The sequence below is a fragment of the Schistocerca americana genome, chromosome 8 (assembly GCF_021461395.2).
Source record: "Schistocerca americana isolate TAMUIC-IGC-003095 chromosome 8, iqSchAmer2.1, whole genome shotgun sequence".
Classification (NCBI taxonomy): domain Eukaryota; kingdom Metazoa; phylum Arthropoda; class Insecta; order Orthoptera; family Acrididae; genus Schistocerca; species Schistocerca americana.
This window is the reverse complement of record NC_060126.1, coordinates 290,062,902-290,090,185: the sequence shown is the minus strand read 5'-3', so window position 1 is coordinate 290,090,185 and position 27,284 is coordinate 290,062,902. Positions and strand designations below refer to the sequence as shown.

Below are 27,284 nucleotides of genomic sequence, written 5' to 3'. Positions count from 1 at the left end.
TCTGTTTTTAGACAATTTGCCATAGTCAATGTTGCAACCAAGACACTGGCTGTGCAGTACTTGCCTACATGTTCATTAGAACCTGATATCTCCTCTCCTCACCCCCCCCCCCCCCCCACTCCTGAGGTCTCATTGGGCATGTAACATAAAAAAATTAGGTTCAAGATGTTGAGTAAACACAATCTGCAAATAAACATGAAGCAATATGAGACAAGATTATTATAACGCCTGCCGCAAGGGGAGTCAGAACTGACATGTCCGTGGTTCTAAATGAATCCTGATTTTCCTCTTTTAAGTCCCCCCCCCCCCCACCCTTGAAGATAGATTAAGGAAAGGAAAACCTATGTTTCTAGCATTTGTAGACTTAGAGAAAGCTTTTGACAATGTTGACTGGAATACTCTCTTTCAAATTCTGAAGGTGGCAGGGGTAAAATACAGGGATATTTACAATTTGTACAGAAACCAGATGGCAGTTATACGACTCCAGGGGCATGAAAGGGATGTTATTCAATCTGTATATTGAGCAAGTAATAAAGGAAACAAAAGAAAAATTTGGAGTAGGTATTAAAATCCATGGAGAAGAAAAAACTTTTAGGTTCGCCAATGACATTGTAATTCTGTCAGAGACAGCAAAGGACCTGGAAGAGCAATTGAACGGAATGGATAGTGTCTTGAAAGGAGGATATAAGATGAACATCAACAAAAGCAAAATGACGATAATTGAATGTAGTCGAATTAAATCAGGTGATGCTGCGGGAATTAGATTAGGAAATGAGATGCTTAAAGTAGTAAATGAGTTTTGCTATTTGGGGAGCAAAATAACTGATGATGGGCGAAGTAGAGAGGATATAGAACGTAGACTAGCAATGGCAAGGAAAGTGTTTCTGAAGAAGAGAAATTTGTTAACATCGGGTATAGATTTAAGTGTCAGGAAGTCATTTCTGAAAGTATTTGTATGGAGTGTGGCCATGTATGGAAGTGAAATGTGGACAATAAATAGTTTGGACAAGAAGAGAATAGAAGCTTTCGAAATGTGGTGCTACAGAAGAATGCTGAAGATTAGATGGGTAGATCACATAGCTAATAAGGAGGTATTGAATAGAATCAGGGAGAAGAGAAATTTGTGGCACACCTTGACTAGAAGTAGGGATCGGTTGGTAGGACATGTTCTGAGGCATGAAGGGATCAGCAATTTAGTATTGGAGAGCAGCACGGAGGGTAAAAATCATGGAGGGAGACCAAGAGATGAATCCACTAAGCAGATTCAGAAGGATGTAGGTTGCAGTAGGTACTGGGAGACGAAGAAGCTTGCACAGGTTAGAGTAGCATGGAATGCTGCATCAAACCAGTCTCCCGACTGAAGACCACAACAACAACAACAACAACGTTCCCTCTAAGTGCAATTGTTAATTAGCTTATTTGATTCAAAGTCACAGAAATTCAGCAGTGCCATCTCTCCAACTCGATACCTTATGGAACACACATGAAGAGAGGAATTATGAAGTACACTTGCTCTTAACATTTAGGGAAAGCTTGTGACAGGATGCCATAGCAGGAATATGGAGATTTACGAGAGAAAAGCTAGTCCCAATGATGTGCGTACGAACCAAGGAGGACATAAATAAAAATTCATTTGTCAATGGATACCTCTCAGCCAGCTTACCATCAATGACTGCAATCAGCCTTCACATCTTTGATTTGATTATAGACATCCTGCAAAGAGATTAACAGGTAAGGCCTTACTGTCAACGCTATCTGCAGACATTAACATTTCATGCAATGCCATCAAGATAATGATGGGCCATCCAATTTGTTTTAACAACCAAATGAAATAATTCTCTGCCACCACATCAGAATACACGACTGCTGTTCACTCATTCTCCAGTTCTGAGTGGTTTCACTTTATGTGAGATTTAATTGACAAGTTGTTGACACATCTGTTACATGAAAGTTTTCATTTAATCTGAGTTTTAATGATTTCACATACATACTTTTTCCACCCTTTTCAGTTGCGAATGAACCGTGAGTAGGCTTGCCACAAGTTTTATAGACAAATAACATACCTTATATCAAGGAGAGGCAAATAAAAAAATATATTTTTAAAAATATTAGTTTTTAGGGGGGGATTTGTCATTTTGTGTGTTTCACATTGAGAAACTCTTAACCAGACCAATTAACCTTACAATAAGAAGAACGAAGAATCAGTCCAAGTTGCAAATTTTTACCTTCATTCATTCAATGACTAGTTTCATGATGAGAGCCTATTCCAGTTCATAACCAAGTCGAAAATAGCATTTCCAAAGATGTCAAAAATGTTCATTGCACTTTTTTGACATCTTCGGAAAATTGAAGGGAGTGTATATTAAGCTATGGATCGATACGTAAGAAGTTGAGATTATCTTCACCCTGTCAATCATGTTTACCTGTGTATTATCTTTGGCCATCAGTAATGTACCTGAAATGGGCTTACAACCTGAAACCTATGTTGTACAATAACATTAATAATAAACTGTGAAACAAGGCTAAAAAACGTTGGTTGTTTAGTTAATGCTGTGAAATTGCTTACAGTGATGACTTGAGTACGAAATTTACATACCAGTACATGAAGGCCTGTGAAATGCCATACATGCAACTTTCCAAGGGTTGTAAAATGTTAACATATTTGTGTGCATGAGTACAATTTGTATGTAGATAACCAGTAATGTAATTTTCTGCATATATTTACCCTCCATACAAATAAATGACTGACTGACTAATTAATTCATTGAGGAGTTATGAGACTAAACAGGAAGGTCATCAATCCTGTAATTCCAAAGTTACTCATGGGAGAGAGAGGGTCCAGTAAAAGTGGATGGATCCTGCCAGAGGAGTCAAACTATAAAATGAGGAAGTTAAAACACCCATTAAGAAGACATAAAAGGGTAGACCAAATCTAAAAACTGGAAAAAAGAGAGGCCTTTCCACTGGTGAAGTGGTCATGCGGTCCCATACCAAGAAAACATTAAGAGGGGCCCCAACGACAACCACCTTGCGCCTGCTCCAAAAGTGAACCAAAACCTTATACCTGAAAATAAAAACCACTTTCATGGAGGGAACTGAGGACCAGTTCAACCATCCATGAGTGCACTGCAAGGCATCTGGAACACTATACTTAGTACGAAATGCCAAAAAGAAGTGGACATTAAACCAGTTTTTGGGATAGCATCAGTCTGGCTCCACAACCACACTGTGAAGGTGGTTCATTATACATGAGGAAACAATCAATGTGCCTGATATGGCCAGTGCGTAGATTGCACGAGACAGTGGACTCATCCTGAGAGGAGTAGAAGGAAGAGCGCCAGAGTGCAATCGATTCCTTAATTGTGCTGAGAGCAGTAGCGCACTAGGTGCCATTCCACTTTTGGGCAAAGAATGATCTGACTTAGATCCACATATCCACAGCAGGATTCATGAAAGGGAATGGGAGGTAAGAATCTGCTTCTCTAGCCAAATGGCCAACCACCTCATACCCTGGGATACCTTCATGACTTGTGACCTAGAGAAAGACAACTGAGGACGGAACATACTAGATGCCGGAAGACCATAGAGGTGGCAGAAGAGATCTTAGGACCCTGGAGTAGGTCGGTTGTAATCTGTAGTCTAGACACCATCCAGGGGGGTGGGTTCAAACGGTGCTAAGCACTATGGGACTTCACATCTGAGGTCATCAGTCCCATAGACTTAGAACTACTTAAACCTAACTAACCTAAGGACATCACACACATCCATGCCCGAGGCAGGATTCAAACCTGCGACCGTAGCAGCAGTGTGGTTCCGGACTAGAACTGCTAGAACTGCTCTGCCACAGCAGCTGGCTTCCACGAGGGTGGGGAGCGTGGAGGAAAATTCACTGGGCGCATTCTGGTGAGTGGTGATGGGAGATCCCAAAGAGGGAAGAGAGACGCATTCCAACCAGAAATCCCACCCATGGGCAGTTATCAGGGTGGGAGACATCCCTTGTTTGCAAATAGGACAGGGTATGTGGGATGGTGAGGGAATTGGCGGCGAATGGTGAAACCAGGAGTTGACTCCGTCGTATTTGTAGAGGGGGAATCCCTGCTTCTGTGAGGAAACTGTCAACGGGACTAGTGTGAAAGGCACCAATAGCCAGACACACCGAACGATGGTGAACAGGGTCAAGCATTTTCAGTGGAAGGAGTCACTGAGCCATAAACGTGACAACCGTGGTCTAGTCTGGACAAGACTTGTGCACAGTAAATATGGAGAAGAGTGGCACAGTCTAAATCGCAAGATGCATAGGCCAGAAGGCAGAGATCACCAAGCTTCCACATGCGTGTAGTCTTCAGGTGGCAAATATAGGGCAGTGATGTCAGCTTTTCTTAAGAAATAAGGCAAAACAAATGGGACTGTGTTACAACACCTAGGACCTGGTCACATAAATAAATCTTTGGATTGGGGTGTACTGTGGGTCGGTGACAAAAATGCATAACTTGTGTTTTGGAGGGAGAAAACTGGAAGCCATGGGAGACAGCCCATGAAGAGGCCCGTCGGATGGCACCTTGGAGCCGGCACTCAGCAGATGCTACAGAGTGGAAGATGATGCAAAAACCATTGATATACAGTGCCAGCACAAGCAGAGACCCAACTTAGGTTACAAGCCCATTGACAGCTACGATGATTTGGGTTGAGGGGCACTCAACATATTGGTCATCAGCACCCTGATGAAAAGTCAGCATGTTAATAATCACACATATGGGGATGAAGGCTCTCCCCACATGATGAGGTGTTTATAATGTATTGATGCCTGCCATCCTTCCCCACCAATTTAAGGATGATGCCTGGCAGTTCACAAAATTTCAGATGGCTATGAGGAAGAGTGTGACACTTAACACACAACCCTGTGACCCTGTGAGATACTGTTCTCCTGAATCTAAAGGGTGCTGAGTGAAATGCGAACTCGAACCCAGAAGAGCTGGTGGGATAAAAGCCCACAGATGAAAACTTGATGGGGGCACCGAAAGCCACAGTCATGGCGGGTAACTAAAATGTGATGGCAGCAATCTGTGTTGTAAGCCTTACGTAGGTCAAAGAAGACCACGACAAGATGCTGGCAGTAAAAACCTGTTGGACTGCTGTTTCCAATCTGAGTAAATGGTCATTAGAAGACCGTCCTTCCCAGAAGCCACACTGATATGGGGACAAAAGGGTCCATGATTTGAGTGCTCAACATAATCTGAAGCTAACCATCCACTCCACAAGTCTATAAAGTATGTTTGTCAGGCTAATCGGCAGTCGTCGTCTCTAGTGACATTCGATTCTTCATGGGCTTAAGGACGGGGGTGGGGTTGGGGTGGGGGTGGGGGGAGGATAACTATACGGTCTCGCCACTGTGAGGGGAAACCACCCATGAGTCAAATGTGGCTGAGGACCCTGAGTAGATGTTACCTCTGGGTAATGTCCAAGTATTGGGTCATTTGGTTGCGGATAGAATCTGGGCATGGGGCCACGTCTTGTGAAGAGGTAAGAGCCTGCAAGAATTCCCGTGGTTCATTATAGGGTTCAGCCTGATGGGGATTGAAACAGAGGTGGGGGGGGGGGGGGGGTCTATTCAATCCAGTGTTTCTGCCAGAGAAAGGTAGCAGGATAGGAAGAGGATGCTGATGCTATTGCAAGTGTCTCACAAGATGTTCTGCAAGGACCAATTAATCAGTACACAGAGCACTTTAGAGGATAAGGGACTGAACAGTTGACATTTGCTAGCGGCCCAGAAGGCTACGGAGCTTGGACCAAATCTGCGATGAAGAGGCATACGTCCACAGGGAGGAAACTTGTGTTCCCAGTATTGCTTTTTTTCTCTGCTTAATACGACAGTGAGCCTTAGCACGAACACACTTAAAAGTGAGGAGGTTGGTCTGTGAAGGGTCTCTTTTAGATCACTGCAGCACCCTTCAACGGTCCTGGAGAGCTACTACTATGTCCTTGATCCACCATGGTACCAGTCAACAATGAGGGGGACCTGTGGATAGGGGGACAGCAGGGACAACAGCACCAGCAGCATGAAGAATACTGGCGGAGATGCCCTTTATGACCACATCAGTGCAGTCCAATGGGAAACTGCCTAATTCTGCCAATGACGACACATAATGCAAAGACCAATAAAGAGTAACTAATACCCTTCCTCCTCATCCTCAAATCCAATGACAGCACTCCTCCACAGTATACAAGTAATCAAACTACAGCCCATTCAGCAGTAAGCAATACACATTGAAGAAGGCATCTTGCAATAGTTGCCAAAACGTTGAAATTTTATAGTTAACAATGCAGTCCCAAACCCAGAAGAATTTTATTGAATGTGACAACAGCCGCAGAAGCCCAAGTTTGTGTAAACAATCAATGCAATTCGGGAGAGAGATATCGACGTATGTAAAGGTCAATTGGCTTTGCAGAATGCAGAGAGGAGCCCAACCATCAGCAGGTGCCAAATAAGAAGGGCACTTCTTTGGTCATGGAGGGCAAGCAGCACCTGGAAGGAAGGGCACGGAAACTGCAGAGGAGTGAAGGGGGTGGGGGGCTGGGGTAATCAAGAGGTAGGAGGGGAAAGTATGTAACAGAGGCAAAATTTGAAGAACATGACACTGGATGGAGTGTAGGTTTTGGTGAGCCTCAGCATAAAACAGGCAATCCATGGACTTTTACTCTTGGACCTGCTTTCTCTCTTGTAAGCTAGGCAATCTGGCGAGTGGAGAGTGGCAGTCATGGCAATTGACACACACAGTTGGTGGAACATAGGGTCTTAACTTATTGAGTGGGTGTCCAAGTCACCCCACAGAGGGTCCGCAGTACAGTGGGAAGTCATATGCCGAAAATGAAAGCACTGAAAACACTTCATGGGTGGTGGGACGTAAGGCTTCACATAACACCCTTCTCTGTCACTCCACATTAGCCTGGAGTTCACCAGTTTGCAGGATAAGGTCCCTACAAAAATCACTCCCTGGATCATATTCAGAGACTGGTGAGGGGTAATACACACTGGGACATTGCCACGATAATTACAAGCCCTAAAAGCTGCAGATTGGGTGGCAGAAGCAGCTCTGATCAATGGGGAGCTCGACCGCACCTTAATGAGACACTCCACTTCACCGAACTTGTTCTCGATATTCTCCACAAAAAAACAACATATGGCTTTGTGGCGGAGAATGTGTCCCCTTCAGTCCAAATAGAGATGAGGTGGCAGGGAAAGAGTTTCATCCCAAGACGGCGAGCCTGACCCTCCTTTTAGAGTATAGCCAGGGAAGGGAAGGAAGCCAGGTCATATGAAGCAGCATTCAGTGATCCAGTACCATTCATAGATGGCCTGATTTTTGCAGCCTGAAACGCTTTATGTGCCAAGCTCCCACCCTGAACTCCCACTCCGATGAGGGACTCGCCACAGCCACAGCCACAGCCACAGCCACAGCCACAGCCACAGCAAGGGCCACCTGGCACGGCAGCTGTTGCCGAGAGTTCCAATGCTCCAGGAAGACAAGCAACCACTCCTTGGCGTACATGGGGAGGGAACAGCTCAGGTATCAGTAGTGTGATCCCTGTGTTCTCAGGGGGTTCAGCCAGATGTGTACACGACAGCCCCACCACATGGAATGGCTACACATGCTGGTGACCTAGCGGCGCAGAGGGTAGTATGGTAGCTACTGAAGAGGGGAAGGAAGAGGGGATAGGAATCCATGCCGTACACTCTAGGAAAGGAATTCTCCCCCGGATGGCTAACACTAAAAACAGAAAATTTAGAAGTGGATGTCAAACCTCAGGATAAAAGAACAGGCAGGAGGAACAAAATTACAAGCAATACAGGGAAGTAGATGGATAGCCAGATTGACATAAATCAGAAGTCCGAGGGAGAAGAAGGACAGGCAGCGGGGGAAGGAGTGAGGATAGGGAGGGTGGGGCAATGGGGAAGGAGCGAGGATAGGGAGGGAGGGGCAATGGGGAAGGAGCGAGGATAGGGAGGGAGGGGCAACGGGGAAGGAGCGAGGACAGGGAGGGAGGGGCAACGGGGAAGGAGCGAGGACAGGGAGGGAGGGGCAACGGGGAAGGAGTGAGGACAGGGAGGGAGGGGCAACGGGGAAGGAGTGAGGACAGGGAGGGAGGGTCAAGGTGAAGGAAATGCAGCCAGGGAAGGAAGAATGAGACAGAATAAACCTAAGTCCCGTGTGCACCATGCATGAACTCACGAAAGAACTCTGTGTCATCAGGGGGTAAATGACTGATTAAGTGTTTAAAGGTTTAGAGGCTAAATTCAACTGGTTTCTAATTAATGGACTCACACCCAAAGGAATTTTTACGCACAACTTTGTACTACCGTACCCCTCAATGATGTATCAACTTCAGTAGTCTCACGTTAATTGCTTCTGGAACAACTTAATCCACAGCAATGCATTTAACAGTTTTAAATGATGAAAAGAAGAATTAGTCTATTCTGTTCATAATTAAATGACTAGTCCATACATAGCACTTACTGTAATGTGAGATATCTTCACTTACTAGTTTTGTCATCTGTCTTCCGACTGGTTTGATGCAACCTACCACAAACTCCTATCCTTTGCAACTTCTTCATCTCAGAGTAGCACTTCCAGCCTACATCCTCAATTATTTGCTAAATGTATTCCTACCGCTGTCTCTCCCTACAGTTCCCTCTAGTACCATGGAAGTCACTCCCTCATGGTTAACAGGTATCCTGTCATTCTGTCCCTTCTCCTTGTCAGTGTTTTCCACATATTCCTTTCCTCTCCAATTCTGCACTGAACTTCCTCATTCAATCCACCTAATTTTCAACATTCGTCTGTAGCACCACATCTCAAATTCTTTGAGTCTCTTCTGTTTTGGTTTTCCCTCAGTCCTTGTTCACTACCACATGATGCTGGGCTTCAAATATACATTTTCAGTAATTTCTTTCCCCAATTAAGGCCCATGTTTGATAGTAGTAGACTTCTCTTGGCCAGGAATGCCCTTTTTACCAGTGCTAGGCTGCTTTACATGTCGTACCCACTCTGTCCATCATTGGTTATTTTGCTGCCTAGGTAGCAGAATTCCGTAACCTATTCTACTACATGACCATCACTCTTAATTTTAAGTTTCTTGCTGTCCCATTTCTGCTACTTCTCATTACTTTCATGTTTCTTCAATTTATCCTCAATCCGTATTCTGTACTTATTACATTGTTCATTCGATTCAGCAGATCATGTAATTTTTCTTCACTTTCACTCAGAATAGCAACGTCATCAGCAGATCTTATCGTTGATATCCCTTCACCTTGAATTTTAATTCCACTCCTGAACCTTTATTTCCATCACTGCTTCTTCAATGTACAGATTGAACAGTAAAGGCGCAAGACTACATCCCTGTTTTACACCCTTTTTAATCTGAGCACTTTCATTTTGGTCACCCACTCTTATTATTCCCTCTTGGCTCTTGTACATGATATATATATTACTCATCTCTCCCTACAGCTAACCACCTACTTTTCTCAGGATTTCTAACACCTTGCACCATTTCATATTGTCAAACACTTTTTTCTAAGCTGACAAAGCATATGAACATGCCTTGATTTTTCTTTAGCCTTGCTTCCATTATCAACAGCAAAGACAGAATGGCCTCTTTGGTGCCTTTACCTTTCCTAAACATAAACTGATCATCATCTAACACATCCTCAATTTTCTTTCCCATTGTTCTGTACATAATTTTTGTCAGCAGCTTGGATGCACGAGCTGTCTGTGTGGTAATTCTCCCACTTGTCAGCTCTTGCACTCTTCAGAATTGTGTGGACAATATTTTTCTAAAAGTCAGATGGTGTATCGCCAGACTCATACATTCTACACACCAACGTGAATTGTCATTTTGTTGCCACTTGCCCTCAACAATTTTAGAAATTCTGATGGAATATTATCTATCCCTTCTGCCTGATTTGGTGTAAGTCCACCAAAGCTCTCTTAAGTTCTGATTCTAATACTGGATCCCCTCTCTCTTCTCAATCCACTCCCGTTTCTTCTTTTATCGCATTAGCCAAATCTGCCCCCTCATATAGACCTTCAATGTACTCTTTCCACCTATCCGCTCTCTCCTCTGCATTTAACTGTGGAATTTCCATTGCATTCTTAATGTTACCACCCTTGCATGTAATTTCACCGAAGGTCGTTTTGACTCTCCTATACGCTGAGTCAGTTCTTACAACAATCATTTCTTTTTTGATTTCTTTACACTTTTCATGCAGCCATTTCACCTTAGCTTTCCTGCACTTCCTATTTATTTCATTACTCAGTGGCTTTTATTTCAGTATTCCTGAGTCTCTGAACATTTTCGTACTTCCTCCTTTCATCGAGCAAACCAAGTATTTCTTCTGTTACCCATGGTTTCTCCGCAGTTACCTTCTTTGTACCTACATTTTTCTTTCCAACTTCTGTGATGGCCCTTTTCAGAGATGTCCATTCCTCTTCAACTGTACTGCCTACTGAGCTATTCCTCATTGCTGTATTTACACCTTTATAGAGAATTTCTAGAGTCTGTGGTCATTCTAGTACTTCGTATCCCACTTCTTTGCATGTTGATTCTCCCTGACTGGTCTCTTAAGCTTCAACCTACTCTTTGTCACTACTAAATTGAGATCAGAGTGTATATCTGCTAATGGGTAAGCCTTGCAAGCCAATGTCTGATTTCGGAATCTCTGTCTGACCATGATGTTAGACGATGGAACTATTCCCATATCCCTTGGCCTTTTCCAAGTATACCTCCTCCTCTTGTCATTCTTGGACAGAGTATTCACTATTACCAGCTGAAATTTATTACAGAACTCAATTAGCCTTTCTCCTCATTTCTGTCCCATGCCCATATTCTCCTGTAACCTTTTGTTCTATTCCTTCCCCTGCAACTGCATTCCAGCTTCCCATGACTATTAGATTTTCCATCTCCTCTTATGTACTGAATTCCCTTTTCAATATCCTCATGCACTTTATCTCTCCATCATCCACTTGTGACGTCGGCACGTATACCTGTACTGTCATCCGCTGTCCATTCTGATAAGAGAAACCCTATCGCTGAACTGTTCACAGAACTCACTCTGGCCTACATCTCTATTCATAACAAATCCTACTTCTATTGTGCCACTTTCCATTGCTATTGATATTACCCTACACTCATTTCTACTTTCAGATTTCCTAGCTTCCCTGCCACATTCAAGCTTCTGACATTCCACATCTAGACATTATCCTTTTGTTGATTATTCAATCTTTTTCTCATGGTCACCTCCCCTTTGGCAGTCCCTCCTGGAGATCCGAGCAGGGGACTATTCCAGAATATCTTACCAATGGGGAGATCATCGTGACACTTTTTCAGTTACAGGCCACATGTCCCGTGGATACACTTTATGAGTCTTTACTGCAGTGGTTTCCAGTGCCTTCTGCATCATCATGCTATTTATCATTGCCGATTCATCTGCCTTTAGGGGCAGTTTCGCACCACAAGGACAATAGAGCGACCTGAACCTGTCTGCTCCTCCGCCCTTTTTGGCAAGGCCATTGGCGGAATGAAGGTGATTTCTTATGCTGGAAGTCTTCGGCCACCAATGCTGATTATTAATCAAAATTTAAGTGGTGGTGGGTTTCAAACCTGGGACTGACACCATTTTGATTACTAATCAAATACGCTACCCCTAGACCACACTTGTTGTATACCATTGGTTTAGTTCAGCTGCTTAGTTTTCTACCAACTAGTTTCCCTCAGAAGAATGAATGGATCTCTTACTCTACTGAAACACTGCAGTGTGGACTTAGTTGGAAGAATGAATACATGATTCAAATGACAGAAGAACCGCTACAGGCTACATTTACATTTACATGGTTACTCTGTAACTCACACTTAAGTGCCTGGCAGACGGTTCATCGAACCATTTTCATACTATTTCTCTACCATTCCACTCTCTAATGGCGCATGGGAAAAAGGAACACCTAAATCTTTCTGTTCGAGCTCCAATTTCTATTATTTTATTATGATGATCATTTCTTCCTACATAAGTGGGTGTCAACAAAATATTTACGCATTCGGAAGAGAAAGTTGGTGATTGAAATTTCGTAAATAGATCTTGCCGCAAAGAAAACAGCCTTTGTTTCAGTGACTGCCACCCCAACTCGTATATTATATCAGTGACACTCTCACCCTTATTGCATGATAAGCTGCCCTTCTTTGCACTTTTTCGAAGTCCTCTGTCAATCCTACCTGATAAGGATCCCATACCGTAGAGCAATATTCCAGCAGAGGAACAAGTGTAATGTAGGCTGTCTCTTTAGTGGGTCTGTCGCATATTCTAAGTGTTCTGCCAACAAAATGCAGTTTTTGTTTCGCCTTCCTCACAATATTATCTATGTGGTGTTTCCAATTTAAGTTGCTTGTAACTGTAATTCCTAGGTATTTAGTCGAATTGACAGCCCTTAGATTTGTGCAATTTATCGTATACCCAAAATTTATCAGATTTCTTTTAGTACCCATGTGGATGACCTCACTAACTGCCACTTTTCATACCATAAAGAAATTCTCTCTACATCGTTTTGTAATTTGAATTGATCGTCTGATGATTTTACTAGATGGTAAATTACAGTGTCATCTGCAAACAATCTAAGGGGGCTGCTCAGATTATCCCCTAGATCATTTACATAAATCAGGAACTGCAGAGAGCCTATTACACTACCTTGCAGAATGCCAGATATCACGTCTGTTCTACTCGATGATTTACTGTCTGTTACTACGAACTGTGACCTCTCAGAGGAAGTCACGAATCCAGTCACACAATTGAGATGATACTCCATATGCACGACGCAATTTGATTAACAGTCACTTGTGAGTAACCGTATCCAAAGCCTTCTGGAAATCTAGGAATATGGAATCGATCTGAGATCCCTTGTCGACAGCACTCATTACTTCATGGGAATAAAGAGCTAGCTGTGTTGCACAAGAATGATATTTTCTGAATCTTTGTTGGTTATGTATCAGTAAGCCATTTTCTTCAAGGTGATTCATAATGTTCGAGTACAGTATATCTTCCAAAACCCTACTGCAAATTGAGGTCAGTGATATGGATCTGTAATTCAATGGGTTACTCCTATTCCCCTTTTGAATATTGGTGTGACCTGTGCTACTTTCCAGTCTTTCGTCAAGTGAAGGGTTGTATATGATTGCTAAGAAAGGCACTATTGTGTCTGCATACTCTGAAAGGTACCTGGTTGGTATACCATCTGGACCAGAAGACTTGCCTTTCTTAAGTGATTGAGTTGTTTTGCAATACCTAAGATATCAACTTTTATGTCACTCATGCTAACAGCTGTTCTGGTTTCGAATTCTGGAATATATACTTCATCTTCTTTCATGAGAAATTACGGAAAACTGTATTTAGTAACTGCTTTAGAGGCACTATCATTGGTAACATTTCCACCGCTATCGCGCAGTGATGGTATTGACTGGTTTTTGCCACTGGTGTACTTTACCAAAATTTATTTGTGTTTTCTACCATATTTTGAGACAATATTTCATTGTGGAAACTATTAAAAGCTTCTCACATTTACATCCGCACTAAATTTCGAGCTTCCGTGAAACTTAGCGTCTTGGGGATTTTGCGTTCTTCTGAATTTGACATGCTTTTTTCATTGCTTCTGCAACAGTGTTGTGACATGTTTTGTGTACCATGGTTGATCAGCCCCATCTCTTATTAACTTATGTGGTATAAATCTATCTATTGCTGTCGATACTGTATCTTTGAACTTGAGCCATTATGACCCCTGTATCCATCATGACGCGCTCTATTAGATCAAGATTATTTGTGGTTAAGAGGTCAAGTATGTTTTTGCAACCATTTACAATTCACGTGGGCACATGAACTAATTGTTCAAAGTAATTCTCAAAGAAAGCATTTAGTACAATTTTGAAATATGTTTTCAGTCTATCACTAGCTTTGAACATGTATTTTCGCCAACAAATTGAAGGTAGATTGAAGTCTCTACCAATTATAACTGTACTTATTTGTAGCAAGGTTCAAGTTTTCTTTGAAGTGTTCAGGCATTATACCACCTGAGTCGGGGGGTCAGTAGAAGGAGCCAATTATTATTTTGGTACGGCTGTTGAGTATAACCTCTACCCATAGTAATTCGCAGGAACTATATTTCAACTTCACTACAAAATAACTACCAACAGACACAAATACACCACCACCTACTTTATTTAATCTATCCTTTCTGAACACGGTTTGCACCTCTGTAAAAATTTCGGCAGAATTTATCTCCGGCTTTAGCCAGCTTTCTGTTCCTGTAACGATTTCAGCTAGTTTCACTTTAAAAGGAAGAATGAAAAATTGACTCAACATGCAAAACTACAATGCACTGCACCAATTTTTTTCATTCATTTGCTTCCACAGACTGGTTTCACTGAAAAGAATGACAATAGTTCAACGGATACATAAAACTACAACCCGATGAATCTACTTTTTTCATTAAGTCATTCCCATCAATATATCAAGAAGGGTATGGACTTCTAGATATTTGATACAAGAAGGCTTACAATAATAATCAAAGGCAGAATATCTGTGTCTCAGAAGAGTGTAATTTGCCTGTGGATTAGTAGAATTATTACGAGGACTCTGCATTTACCAGTCATCACTGGTCAGACTGCTTCAGGGTTACATTATATAAAATTTGGTTACAATTTTATACAATATACAGAAAAGTATTAACAATAAAGACCAGATATAACATATTAAAACAATATTATTTTGCCCATTCACTTTGGTCAATACTGAAAAATTCTCCAATAGAATGTAATGGGTATTCTTTCAAGTCCTGTGCAATTGTCCTTTTGAACAGTCCTAGTGGCAGAGACTGCACTTCTTGATCCAGTATACTGAACATTTTTAGAGCTACCATTGGAAAACTGTCTAGTGTTTCAGTCAGTCGACAACCTGGTACTTCAATGCTCCCTTTGTTGCGGGTGTCATGATTATAATTGTCTTGCCTCATGCTGGAATCATCTTTGTTTTCCTTTACACTGCCGAGGCGTGGAAACACATATTGGCTGAACACTGTCGTTATCCCTAGCCTGGTAAATAAAGGTTTGCAGTGCCCCTGTTTCTTACTAGGTGTAATGATTCTGACAGCTGTTTTTGGAGCATTAACACCTCCTTACAACCTGCAGTGTGCCCATAACAGCAGAACATAATTAATATGGTTATGAAAGAGTGCATAATAAACTTAATATGTACTGGTCAGTTAATACACCTTTTAGTTTTCTTAGCAGGTATATAACACGAGAGAGCTTAGAAAACACACACACACACACACACACACACACACACACACACACACACACACACACACACACACACACACACCTACATCTACATTTATACTCCGCAAGCCACCCAACGGTGCGTGGCGGAGGGCACTTTACGTGCCACTGTCATTACCTCCCTTTCCTGTTCCAGTCGCGTATGGTTCGCGGGAAGAAAGCCTTAGTGCACGCTCGAATCTCTCTAATTTTACATTCGTGATCTCCTCGGGAGGTATAAGTAGGGGGAAGCAATATATTCGATACCTCATCCAGAAACGCACCCTCTCGAAACCTGGCGAGCAAGCTACACCGCGATGCAGAGCGCCTCTCTTGCAGAGTCTGCCACTTGAGTTTATTAAACATCTCCGTAACGCTATCACGGTTACCAAATAACCCTGTGACGAAACGCGCCGCTCTTCTTTGGATCTTCTCTATCTCCTCCGTCAGACCGATCTGGTACGGATCCCACACTGATGAGCAATGCTCAAGTATAGGTCGAACGAGTGTTTTGTAAGCCACCTCCTTTGTTGATGGACTACATTTTCTAAGCACTCTCCCAATGAATCTCAACCTGGTACCCGCCTTACCAACAATTAATTTTATATGATCATTCCACTTCAAATCGTTCCGCACGCATACTCCCAGATATTTTACAGAAGTAACTGCTACCAGTGTTTGTTCCGCTATCATATAATCATACAATAAAGGATCCTTCTTTCTATGTATTTGCAACACACACACACACACACACACACACACACACAGTGCTTGTTCATTGTTAGTTTGCTGTTTATCATGAAGCCTAGTAGTTTGACAGGCTCCGTGTTCTCCTGGCAGCTGATGTTGCTGAGACTGCACATCATGTGTTTTTTCTTGATTCATTTTCATTTTATTTTCAATGAACCACTCTTTGATGCATTCAAAGAGTAAATCTGCTGCCAACGGAGCTTGTTCAGCTGATTTCCCTTGGCAGAGTGTGGTATCATCAGCAAACTCTAGAATGTCATAGATACAACCTATACTATTGGCATAGATAAGAAACAGGAGGTGTCCTGTGACGGATCCCTGGGGTACACCATGCCCCAATTTTTGCTCTTGAGAGGTTGCTCCATGGACTGATACTATCTGTTTTCAGTTTTCAAGATAGGATTGAAGAGTAGCTAGGACCGCACCTTCAATACCATAACACTTTAGCTTATTAATCAGTACCTTGTGAGATGCAATCAATTGCCTTCCTCATGTCGCAGTGTGTCAATGCCACACTCACTCCATCTTCAAATCACTCCCATATCTTCATGATAAAGTCCAGTACCACTGTTAACTGGTTGACTTTTCCTGGCAAAAACCATGCTTTGTGACCTGAAAGAGTTTATTGTTTTCAACCATGCTTTGTGACCTGAAAGAGTTTATTGTTTTCAAAGTAATTTTTGTATCTAATGTTTCATTATGGACTACATGACTACCATGAATGGGTATAATTGAAAAAGGTCTGAAGCTTGACACTTTGCATAGGTTGTCTTTTTTGTAGACTGGTACCGTCTGTGCCACCATTAGGGAATCTGGGAAGACACGATAAGATAAACACTTGTTAATTACTGTGGCTAGTGACTGACAAAGTTCTGGTATTATTTTTTTCAGTACTGTGCAGGGCATACCATAGACATCTGGACACACTGAATGCTTATAGGACTTCACTAATTTTACAAGGTCCTCAGGGTGTATTTCCTACCAGTTTTTAAATGTGCAGCTTACACATTTTATATTGGCCATGGGATCTAAGCCTGGATCTGGAATTTCATTTATCATACTTTCCACTACGCTAACAAAGTACTGGTTGAAGGCATCAACACTACCGGAATTCAAGACAGAATTAGGCTTCTTCCTGTGCTCATTTACCAGATTTCATACTGCTTTACATGGATTATGAGCCTCTTTAATGAACTTGTCATTGTGTTTCTTTTTTGCATTATCCACTGCCTTTCTGTAGGTTGTTTTGGCTCTTAAATAGTCACAGTGAAGTAGGTCTTTAGTTGGAAGAGCTAAGGTTATTTTCATATGGTCTCTGAATATTTTAGTGAGGTATTGTAGTTTCTGTAGCTAAATATGTATACCTTACCTTCCCTTTAATGGGTTTTTCCCTTTGTTATGACTTGCTTGCAGGATTCGTCTTGGGGATTTCTGGGAAATATCAAATTTTGTTCTTAAGATATGGAACACATTCAAATGAGTCACTGGACCCCATTTCTGCAAGTTTATGTTGCCAGTTTACGCACTAGACAGTGCTGCTTTAAGGTCATTAAAGACTTTTCACTGAATGTGTAATTTGACTGCCAAGTGATTGGTTGAAATTTACTTTTGCTGTCCATACTAAGCTCCATTACTAATGCACTGTGTTCTGCAATCATTGGTTCAACTGCACTGATATTATATTCCTAAGTACTGAGGTTGGTGGCAACTGTCTAGAGAGGCAACACCTCAGACAGTCCACAGATAAAAATGTTATAGGAAACATTACTATAAGGAGATATTTCAAATTCTACTGCAAGGCTTTTCTACAGTGATTTAGAGGTGAAATTGTGCTTTACTGGAAAGGTTGATGGAACACCAAGAAGGTTTATCCTATTACATGATATGTCACTACCAAATTCTGATCTTTGAATTATATTATTCCAGCACTCATAGAAGCATGTACAATTTATCACGATCTCTGAACCTCAGTACAACTTCGTATTTTCCCATTAACAAACTATTGTTAGAAGTAAACAAAGCAATGAATGGCAAGGTGGGCAGGAGCATGGGGGATTGAATGCTGGAGCTTTGAATTTGTAGTTTGAAAAATTTACCTACTTAGCCACCAAATCACACTACATAGCTGTATGATGTAGGTAACTGTCTATAAAGAAAATGCGGAAGCAAACAAACTTCTGCTCTGGCATGAAGTTGTGTAAATTTTCAAATGAAAAGCAGTATATGTAAACAAAATATCCTAGGAATATGATTGTCACTGCAACACTTTCATCCTTACCAAGAACATAAAAAGGATTTTTTTTTTACAATGACATCCACTATCACTTTTGCATAAGTTTTTTCAGTTACATCTTAGCACTTAATTGGTTCTGATGCAGTGACAGCCTATTACCTGTAAGACAAATCAACTTCTGACTAAGGTAATTTATAAGGCTTATGTATGTGTAAATAAGCTGAATGTAAACGTACCTAAATTAAATTAAAGCAGCATCATGCCACACAATGAATACTCCAGTGATTTTTTTTTAAAAGCAGCTTGATGAATGAGTATGACAAAAAGGTGTCAACAATTGATATCACAAATTTTCTTCCAGCTCCCAGAACAATTTTATTTTAGTAATAGATTTCCATCTGCTAAAGTAACACCTAACAAAACTACCTCACTCACCTTGTCAGTATTAGGGAGTCTTGTTAATTATATCCCATGCATTACAGGCTCCAACAACAAGACTAAAAACCATGTACAGCTGATGTGATTGTAGTGCACGACAAATTCATGTGATGTGTTGAATGACCCAGAGTGTCAGCAATGTTCCATATTAATGTGAAACTGCCAAGCTCTCACTCAGGAAATTGCCCACAGAGTAATTTCCTATTATGGCAAACCCATTTTACTGAACACATCATAATGACCTTGCGTTTAATGGTTGGTTGCACTTTATGTTATCTCCTACTAAACATACAAAGAAACTTTCTGAAGGTGGAAACTGGCTGACCTACACATTTTACACTCGCTGCTCACTTCTTCATGGCCTGTCCTCCTCCACCTCCATTTTTTCTAAGCTCTATTTTGGGTCTTCCTAGCTACTATTTCATTTTTATATTTTTTCACAAGGATCTGCCTCATATGACTAAGGTACTTTACATATTGACTTCATTTTATATTTGATGCCCTTGCCCTTCCTGTTATCAACCTTTTCACACTATGTTTTGTAACCTATGATACTTGTTGTCATACATGACATCTGATGATCAAATTCAAAGGCCACCTCCAGTTCTCAAGTAATTTGCACTCTGTACGCTTTGAAAAAGTAATGGGTTTCAAACAGACAGAATTCCGACTATGAACTTGTGTCTCCTTTGTCCTGTAATACACTTTTGTAAGTGGGTTTCATTGAGATGCCAGTACATATCTTTCCTGCCCCAAACTCTCCGCCCCCCCCTCCCCCAATCCTACTCACCCAATCAAAAGAACTTCCAAATACTTGCAAATGATGCATAAAGAACTTTTCCAAAAAGAGAAAAGTCACATATTTGGAGATGTATAATGTTTGCAGTGTTGTAGCTATTATTTCTTTGCCAATAAACATGTGGAGCAAACTTGCTGTACAAACAGAAGAATAAAAAAATATAGTATGTTTGTAACGGCTGGGCAATAACTTTGTTGGTTGAAATAGGCAGCAAGGAACAAGATAACCTGCAAAGAAAATTTAGAACTACTGGAGGAAAGATGCAGCAATTTTCAATAAGAGAGATACAGGGAAATAATTTCGAAGCCATCAGTTATAACCAATTCCTATTTTCAAGTTTAATGAGCCCCAATAATAATCTGAAATAAGTAGTAGTAGTAGTAGTAGTAGTAGTAGAAGAAGAAGAAGAAGACTAAAGCTTGATGAACTTCAAACCCAAAACTGAAAATTTGATGAACATATCACAGAAAACTGATTGAGAAAGGTCAGAAGAAGAAAGGAACTGGAATCAATATGTAAGAAAATTTCAATGCAAAACCTATCCTCATAAAAAGAATATACAGAGATCATGTAGCAAATTTAGAATAATGAATGGGGATGCACAAAAATAAATTATTATAGAATGCTAAATGGCACTAACAAGACAGATCTCATGCACATCGTCATGTTATCATCTCACCAGCTCTACACTGTTTATACTATTGTTGTTGGAGACTGAGGCATACGCCAGAATGTATAAGATCCCACAGCACAGATATGAGAAGTTTGATTTGGGGTCCTTAAGGATTATTATTGCTCTGGGAGATATGGGAAGAATGTAAGCTTTGAGACAGTAGTTCTAGACATTGTTTCAACACGCTCTTGATATAAGCCACAATTAAAAGATGTCAGTCCAGTGTGTTGTGGGAATAGTTACTGTGGACCCGTTTTAGTAAAAATCCAGAAGCAGAGCTGGTGCACCAAGCTTTACGAGAGAGAACACGGCGCAAAAATATAAACTCACGATACTGCTACGTGTTTGAAGACAAGTATGTTCAGATAGCAGGATCCTATGGATATATTCAAGTAATTGATAAACTAATGTACATCATTATTGGTCTCTCGGCATGAGTAATACTAATTCACACGTATGCCACAATTACGATCACAAATAGAACCGTAGCGCAGAAGCTTCTAAGTTTTTGGTACGAAATATCTCAAAACCGGACGATGACATTTTGAAGACAGCTTGGCAATAAAAACAAGGCCCACATAGATCGTTTTCATCTACTGTTATTACCATACTGATTCTTTAAAATGTGGTATTAATAGACGAAATACTCCCACTCAGTTACCACTATACAAATTACTGCGGCGCTAGACATCACGCACAGTGCTTCGATAAACACAGAGGCCGACAAAGAAAATGAACCACAAATTTTAACTTCTATATTTGCCAAACCACTAACTGTAAAACACTCGTGTATCAACCATGTTTCCTACTGATTAGGTGCAAAAAGCATTGTGACTAGGTACTGGACTGTGGTTTTAGTGTACTACTGGCGGCGTTTGATCTTTACAGTGCTTCACTGAGCTACAGTACATTTCAGTGGTCAAGACTGCAAACGGTACGTGTTGGTAACGCGAACAAAGCTTTCTCACTGGGAGTTGCAATATACACCTGTTGCTTTAATTCTTGAGGGCACTGTTTCTTAGCTATGGTGGCGCACTGTTTTCTGTTCGCAAACATGACAGTCAACTGTTAACAACAGGATCCAGAATAGCAAGTTTGCCTAGTGACTGCTAAATTACTGCTTATGTTACGCCATATAAATGCCAAGACCGATCACCTGTCCAATACCCGTAGGCTACTTCCCCTATTCTCTTAAAGCATGTTATATACGCTGTCTGTTATATTGGCCCATTGACTGGTATGTTATTGCCTTGATAAATCTTATACTTGGACGAATAACTAAAACATCACCAGTACCACTCCACACAGCAACCGATTGTTATACGACAAACGTTGTAGCTCACACGAAATTCGGCTTCGTTCGCTACGTAACTAAATTCAGCTTCCACTTATTACAATGTCACATTCTGCCGAAAATGCGTTAACCTGCGTAGGAATCGATAAAAAATAAGATAAAACTGAGAAATCAAAATCTAAAGAAATTTTTTATAAAGCTGTTATCGTGCAATATTTCAAGAAACTGACGTTGCCGTCTTTTTCAATACATGCTGCACAGGAAAGCCGTAATCTTCATAATGAAAAATTACGCGGTCATGTAATAAGTCGACAAACTAACCTGTACCTACGGTCCGACTACCTACGTTCTGCGGGCTATTTTAAGTCTTCAGCTGCGAAATATGCAAGATTCAATGGAACTCTAAAACCGCTCTTCTTTAGTTAGCAGCAATGTTAAATGAAAACAATGCCGGAAATTTTATTCTTGTGTGAGAAAAATGAACCTCAGCTGCACGGCAAACATCTAGGGCAAGTTCCCTTGACTAATACAACCATACCCACCACAATCAAATTCTAACTAATTTATACAGTGCTTTGTGGATAAAGACGATCTTACTACTGGGATTACATCACAATAGTTACAATAATTCTGTTGGCTGCAGTAAATTTAACAAACAATTGCATGAATCAGGTAAGCTATAAATTGTGTGTAAATAGCAGTGGAAATCACACCAAGAAATCTTATTTTCGTTTGCTGTGGTATAAGCATTCGTGAACATAAATTGGCCCGTTTCATGTACACGGAAATTTTGTTCAACCTTTTTACATTTAACAGGAGTTAAAATCGTTACAGTTCTATAACAATTGCTTTCAACACCTCCGTACGGAAAATGTGCAGTGTAGTTTTCCAGAACATGTTACACGAAAACTACTCAGACAGCATGCTCTGTAAGTATCTGAAACTCACCCAGTGACAAGCACGCAAGACAGCAGAAAAAGCACTATTTCACATTCATTATCAGTTTCAGTTTCTTCATAACTATATGCGCGCACCTCACAACCACATAACTTCAATGTTCGCGCCCGCTTCACACTGTCGTAGAGTCAACTGGAACGCGCCTCTGTTAACTTGGACAGTAGTACGTCACAGTAGCCTCGGAAGATGATTGGTTCGCCCACGTTCACGCAATGCGCAGTGTTGCCCACTTCAATGCGCGTGCGTAGCGCTACTACTGAGCCCCACGAGGTTATCTCTCGGTTAAAGCCGATTTATGCGGTATACACGAGCTTGCCTGCTTGCTACCGAGATTACCTCATACACACAGCTCGCAGTTATTAATTTTAACAGACCAACGTGATATTCTAACTCCAGTAAAAATTGTAGTATTGTAATAAATCTAAATTCGTAATACAACAAGCACGCCGGGTGATTCAAAAGGAGCGGAAAAACTAACAATTTGAAACCTGTTGCAGGTCGTGCTGTATGCCTTAACAGCAATATATAGAGTAATATTGTATTTGTTCTAATACAGAAATAATTAGCAGAAAAGTTAGGCAATGTAAGGAGAACAGAGATTGCTAACTACCGTAAAGATAACACGTTAAGTTGCAGACAGGCACAATGAAATACACACACATTAACTTTCGGCCATAGCCTTCGTCAGGAAAAGAAAACACACACCAATTCATTCATACAAGCAACGTATCCTGATCCGAGCTGGCAGAGTTGGCTGTCATGTGTTCGTGATGTGTGCTTGTTTGTGTGAATGAATGGGTGTGTGCTTCACTTTCTTTTTGCGACGAAGGCTGTGCGAAAGCTTATGTGTAAATGTGTTTTAATTGTACCTGTCTGCAACTTAACGTGTCGACTTTACGGCAAGTAGCAATCTATCTTTCCTTTACATTGTTGATATTCCAGTCTAGAATTCCCATTATTAGAAAAGTTCCATTTTCTCGAGGATAGGTTGTACTGTTGAGGTCCTGCAGACAGCTGAGCTACGCAATTCACTCCACGGAAATGTAATTGCATCCACGACGAATGCAGTGCGCCAACACCGCAGTCCACTGAAGCGCCATCTGCCGACTGCCAGAGTCAAGTACGAAATGTAGGTAACCATTCTATTAAAATTTGACATTCATTATCAAAAACAGATGAAGTCCTTTATGCATTTGCATTTCTGTGAAAACTATACCCGTGTCATATTTTGTGGTGCCAGATATGGTTACAGAAATGTCTTTGAGGTACTACGTGCTATTCATAAATATATGCTCCATTATATTACTCGATTGTAAAATTCGATTTGTTTATCAATACGACATATTTTTCTCTCTCTCATCAGCATGTTTTCCTATACGAAACTTGCAGTCTGCAATTCTACATATTTGAGTACCACTTCGATAATGTCCGTATTCAATTCGCCTTTTTTGTTTCATCCTAACCTAACCTCTCATCAGGCGCTTTCACGCTACTGAGAGATCCACGTTCCCCATCATTCAAACTAAATACAGCTCCAGTTGTCGCTGAGAATGTAATAAATAGTAACACTCTTCGTAATAGTTAATTTGTAGCCATCTCCTTATTAAAGACAGTGTCACCTTAATATAAGGGGCCTTAGAAACTTTGATAACCTATTATACTGACTTTATGGAGAGCGCACGGCATCCTTTTTATGGAAAGAAATTCCTGTGAGAAACATTCAGTAATCTTAACCTCTCGACATTTCTGCAACGTGAAGTATCTACATCTACGTGATTACTCCGCAATTAATCTTACGTGCCTAGGAGAGGGTTCCACTCTCGAACAGCGCGTGGAAAAAATGGACACTTAAGTCTTTCCGTACGAGCTCTGATTTATCTTATTTTATTACAATGATCATTTCTGCCTACGTAGATGCGTTCCAACAAAGTTTTTTCGCATTCACAGGAGAAAGTTGGTAATAGAAATTTGGTGAAAAGGTCTTGCCCCAACGAAAAACGCTTTTGTTTTAATGATTGCCAACCCAAATCGCTTCCCTCTCTCTCCTATTTGGCGACAATAATAATAATAGTAATAGTAATAATAATAATAAAAGAGCTGTACTTTGTGGACGTGTTGCATGTTCTAAGTGTTCTGCCCATAAATTGTTGTCTTTGGTTTACCTCCCCCACAACATGATCTGTGTGATCGTTCCAATTTCAGTTGTCTGTAATTACAATTCCTAGATATTTAGTCGAACTGACAGCCTTTGGATTTGTGTGATTTATGGTGTAACTGAAATTTAACGCACTTCTTATAGTATTCTTGTGCATGACCTCACTCTTTTCCTTATTTAGATTAACTGCCAGTTTTCGCACCTTACAGATATCGTGTCTAACTAATTTTACAACTGGTTTTCACCTCCTGATGACTTTACGAGACGTTTAATGACGGTTTCATCTGCCAACAATCCAGGGCTGGCCAAACTGTTTCCTAATTCGTTTGTGTAGATTAGGAAGGGTCGTCGAGCAGATGCGCAAAACTATAGGCCTATATCTCTGACATCGATCTGTAGTAGAATTTTAGAACATGTTTTACTCTCGCGTATCATGTCATTTCTGGAAACCCAGAAACATGGATTCCAGAAACAGCGATCGTGTGAGACCCAACTCGCTTTATTCGTTCATGAGACCCAGAAAATATTAGATACAGGCTCCCAGGTAGATGCCATTTTCCTTGACTTCCGGAAGGCGTTCGATACAGTTCCGCACTGTCGCCTGATAAACAAAGTAAGAGTCTACGGAATATTAGACCAGCTGTTTGGCTGGATTGAAGAGTTTTTAGCAAACAGAACACAGCATGTTGTTCTCAATGGAGAGACGTCTATAGGCGTTAAAGTAATCTCTGGCGTGCAACAGGGGAGTGTTATGGGACCATTGCTTTTTCACAATATATATAAATGACCTAGTAGATAGTGTCGGAAGTTCCATGCGGCTTTTCGCGGATGATGCTGTATTATAAAGAGAAGTTGCAGCACTAGAAAATTGCAACGAAATGCAGGAAGATTTGCAGCGGATAGGCACTTGGTGCAGGGGATGGCAACTGACACTTGTTGTTGTTGTTGTGGTCTTCAGTCCTGAGACTGGTTTGATGCAGCTCTCCATGCTACTCTATCCTGTGCAAGCTTCTTCATCTCCTAATACGTACTGCAGCCTACATCCTTCTGAATCTGTTTAGTGTATTCATCTCTTGGTCTCCCTCTACGATTTTTACCCTCCACGCTTCCTTCCAATACTAAATTGGTGATCCCTTGATGCCTCAGAACATGTACTACCAACCGATCCCTTCTTCTTGTCAAGTTGTGCCACAAACTCCTCTTCTCCCCAATCCTATTCAATACTTTTTCATTAGTTACGCGATCTACCCATCTAACCTTCAACTGACACTTACCATAGACAAATTAATGTGTTGCGAATACATAGAAAGAAGGATCCTTTATTGTATGATTATATGATAGCGGAACAAACACTGGTAGCAGTTACTTCTGTAAAATATCTGGGAGTATGCGTAAGGAACGATGTGAAGTGGAATGATCATATAAAATTAATTGTTGGTAAGGCGGGTGCCAGGTTGAGATTCATTGCGAGAGTCCTTAGAAAATGTAGTCCATCAACAAAGGAGGTGGCTTACAAAACACTCGTTCGACCTGTACTTGAGCATTGCTCATCAGTGTGGGATCCATACCAGGTCGGGTTGACAGAGGAGATAGAGAAGATCCAAAGAAGAGCGGCGCGTTTCGTCACAGGGTTATTTGGTAAGCGTGATAGCGTTACGGAGATATTTAGCAAACTCAAGTGGCAGACTCTGCAAGAGAGGCGCTCTGCATCGCGGTGTAGCTTGCTGTCCAGGTTTCGAGAGGGTGCGTTTCTGGATGAGGTATCGAATATATTGCTTCCCCCTGCTTATACCTCCCTAGGAGATCACGAATGTAAAATTAGAGAGATTCGAGCGCGCACGGAGGCTTGGAGGTAATGCAGTGGCACGTAAAGTGCCCTCTGCCACACACCGTTGGGTGGCTTGCGGAGTATAAATGTAGATGTAGATGTAGATGTAGAACAGCGGAGGGCCTGTAACACTTCCTTGGTGTACGCCAGACGTCACTTTCCGTCGATTATTACGTTCTTTGATCTTTCTGAGTGGAAATTAGAAATTCAGTCGCACAACTGAGACGATACTTCGTATACATGGTATATAATTAGAAGTATCTTGTCAGAAACTATTCTTCGTAACTATAATTTTCTGTGTTTAGCAATCGCTCCATTAAGTCCCTCACGTGACGGTCTGCGTTATGATGCTACAGATGGCCTACTAGGTGAGATGAGACAGCGGATTCAGGTTCCGAATTTCTGTCCCATCGGGAATAAATAAAGTTGTCGGCAGCGTTTTGAAGTTAACGTGGCACAGTACCTGCGGTTAACGAGAGCCTCCCTGAGGACTGGCGACAACTCTAATGGCCCCAGGCGAGCGTGGGGTTTTCCGAGGGGTGGTGTTTCTCTTCTAAGAATAAGGTGGCAGGGATTTGAACGAAAGCTTGCCTACCTGGGTGCATTGCAGCCCCGGCTCGCCTAACCTGAATGCCGTGCAAAATTGAATCCTGCGCTTCTCGACGGTATCCTATACCATATCCGAAACCTGTGAACAACTTATATGTAATTTTAGACGAACTCAGCCGTATAGAAAAACGCTGTCGCCACGTCTTGGAAGACTTCCGCTTGCATCTAAGCTCTTCAGAAATTTTAGAATATCATTC

The 27,284-nt window shown here is 41.3% G+C and overlaps 1 protein-coding gene across 1 annotated transcript in view; it reads right to left on the bottom strand.

The window, feature by feature from the left end:
* Nucleotides 1–22,611, bottom strand: part of LOC124545474 — a 437,325-nt gene extending 414,714 nt beyond the window's left edge. The window contains exon 1 of the mRNA XM_047124406.1: nucleotides 22,487–22,611. The gene's annotated coding sequence lies outside the window, so the exon portion shown is untranslated. The remainder of the gene's footprint in view (nucleotides 1–22,486) is intronic.
* Between the last annotated feature and the right edge of the window lie 4,673 nt (nucleotides 22,612–27,284).